General features: G+C 27.1%; 1 protein-coding gene across 1 annotated transcript in view; it reads left to right on the top strand.

The window, feature by feature from the left end:
• LOC102671201 (putative mediator of RNA polymerase II transcription subunit 26) overlaps window positions 1–2,505 on the top strand; it is a 14,405-nt gene extending 11,900 nt beyond the window's left edge. Inside the window, exon 10 of the mRNA XM_031508119.1 lies at window positions 1,952–2,505. The gene's annotated coding sequence lies outside the window, so the exon portion shown is untranslated. The remainder of the gene's footprint in view (window positions 1–1,951) is intronic.
• The last annotated feature ends 526 nt before the right edge of the window (window positions 2,506–3,031 follow it).

Here is a 3,031-nt window from a genome sequence, read left to right as displayed (position 1 = left end):
ACTACTACTACTACTACTACTATTACTACTACTACTACTATTACTACTACTACTACTACTACTCTTACTCGTCATTCTTACTACTCCTACTACTTCTACTACTATTACTACTACTACTATTGCTGCTGCTACTACTGCTACTACTACTACTATTACTACTTCTACTACTACTACTATCATCACCACCATTACTACTATTTTTATTATTATTATTAATTATTATTAATTAATTGTTATTAATTATTATTATTATTATTATTATTATTATTATTATTATTATTGCCGTTATTATTATTATTATTATTATTATTATTATTAATAATAATCAGAAATTAATCGTTATTAACGAATTAAGATTGGCGATTTTTGTTATTGTTTTTTTTCTCTCTTAAAATTGCACATTAGGACAAAATATAAATTTTGTTAATGTTTTTCAGTTTATTCAATAATATAACAGCTGGGCGTACAGCTTTCAAATGAATAATACATTTAAATATTTAACACGTATAGAAATTATTAATATGTGTTGGAATATACCTTGAAAAAAACATTATTCAATATTGTAAGTGAATTTTGAATAATCTGACACAAATGTAATTGTCCTTTAATTTTGTATCATCGTATACGTTTAGTACAAATATATAAATTTTTTTTAGTACACTATATTAATATTTTAATCATTTTATATACACGCATTTATAATATACAATTAAATATTTCAATTTTTGCAAGAAATTTTCTACATCGAAAGAATCAGCTGCTTTTGAAAATTAAAATTTAAATTCAGATGCAATATGACTAATTTAAATTTATTTTTAATTGCAAGACCTTACTGCATCACATTATATTACGATAATTATAAATATTACGATAAAACAAATTGCAATAATTTTATCTATATGTTAAGTGGATGATGTTTCTTCAAGGTATTTTTATCCAAATGCAAGAAACTATTCAAAAAGTCAGGTGCTCCATCGCCTTAAAGTTAGTAGAGTGCATTATGGTTCAAATGACCATGACTGTTAAGAATCACACAAAGAGACTAGCACAGATGTACTTGAAAGAAAAATAGGACCATATAAATTATGTATCATAGCAAATTGGCAGCTATGCCGTGAAACGATATTATGTTCAGAAACACATGATTTAACTAATTCTGTTATAAATGAATGACGAGAGAAAAAGAGAAGAATGTATAAATATCAACGTGCAAGGCGATAATGTATGAATATCACATATAATATTCTTTTTTTGTATTTGTATGTACCAAATCAATAATGATCGACGAATATCATGAATATGTATGATTCTTTTGTTTTTATTTACTTATGGAAGATAAAAAAGAAAAACAGAAAAACAGATTAATTTTGTTCAACAACAGGCTAATTGCATTTATCCATAAACTAGTAGTCTGTGCTATAATATAAATATGTATATGTTTCTCCTGTAAATGGGTAACTAAATCCTAATTGGACGTAACGAAGTTCCAGAAACAAGCGCATTACTCTTGCACATCTCGTTCTCAGCTTGTATTATATCAATGAGATATAGATTCGATTGAACTGTTGAAGATGTAAAATTAATTTAAGGAAAGAAAGAAAAAAAAAAAAAAAATGAAAAGAAAACCAAAAAAGAAAAAAACAGAAATAGTTGATGTTATTTCCCATCTTAAATTAACTTACTTTTGTGAAATTCGCTTGTATATCAATTTATTCACGCGAATTCACGCAAATAAGAAGAAGTTTGCCGATTATTTCATTTGTGTAAATTTGGATGTTCACAAATTTTGACGGTCGTCTATGGTATTCATCAGAACTGTTTTTTGCGGATTGATACAATTGTTTGCGTGTCTAGGAATTACGTGATTATATTATATAATCATACGAATAATTAAAACATTTTTGGGAATGTTATTGATCTAGTAAGTAATCGATTTTATTCGTTTTTTCAGAGATTGGATTTACAGACGCGCTTCCAGTTGAAGAAGCTTTCCAAAAATGTTTAATGTATTCGTGGATTATTGCTCGAGATGAAAACTTAATTATCAGAGAGGGCGTGTTGATAGTGTTCAAAGAAGTAAAAAAGAAGAAATAACGATTAAATAATGATTGAGAGGCAGAGGGGAGAGAGAGAGAGAGAGAGAGAGAAAGAGCGAGAGCGAGCGAGTGAGTGAAAGAGAAAGAGAGAAAAAGGTATCCGACGATCTCAGTGTTAGCCTTGTATCACTGTACAATTTGTTATTCAGTGTAAAACAGTTTTTCTGTAATGTATATACGTATATTAATAACTATTATTAATTATTATTAATGATTACAATGAAGCTATTCGATTAACTATTAATTGTACTTGCTGATTATCGATAACAATTATACGGAGAAACCAGAAGCTAATGCGAGTGCTTATGCGTGTATAAAAGAAAAAAAGAAAAAAAAAAAGAATATTTTGCGTGTATGGTAAAAAGGCTGTGCTGCCCAGCTGAAAACAAACAAAAGAAATGAAAAACAATGGAAGAACTGGAGAGAGGATGTTGTTGCCAACGTTTAGTATGTTGCCAAAGTTTTTCCCTTTTATATGGGTATAAAAATGCAGTATAAAGTAATATTCGAGTTCCTTTATTTTTATTTTAATTTCTTTTCGCGTAGTGAAATTGGCAAGACGTCAATTAAAAAGTATTCAATGAATTGAAAAAAATAATGATTCTCGAATGAGTTTATGCATTTTATATAATATATATGTATATATATATATAATATAATATATATATATTATATAACGTATTGTATTATCTGCTGTTTGCTTAGCAATTAATATAATTAGTGTATAGATAAGTATTGTGATATACGCATAAATAATCGAATAACTGTTGTTTTTTTGTTTTTCTTATCAGCTAAGAAACCAAAATAAAAAGGGATAAAAAAAGTATGAAAAAATATTTTCGAATATTACTTGCGTACTGCATATTTCGCCAGTGATACGTATTCAGATGATAAATCGTTTAATAATGGCAGAAGAAAAGAAAAGAAAAAAAACT

Source organism: Apis dorsata, unplaced genomic scaffold (assembly GCF_000469605.1).
Source record: "Apis dorsata unplaced genomic scaffold, Apis dorsata 1.3 scaffold_74, whole genome shotgun sequence".
NCBI lineage: Eukaryota > Metazoa > Arthropoda > Insecta > Hymenoptera > Apidae > Apis > Apis dorsata.
The sequence above is the reverse complement of the archived record's forward strand: the minus strand, read 5'-3'. Positions and strand labels throughout refer to the sequence as shown.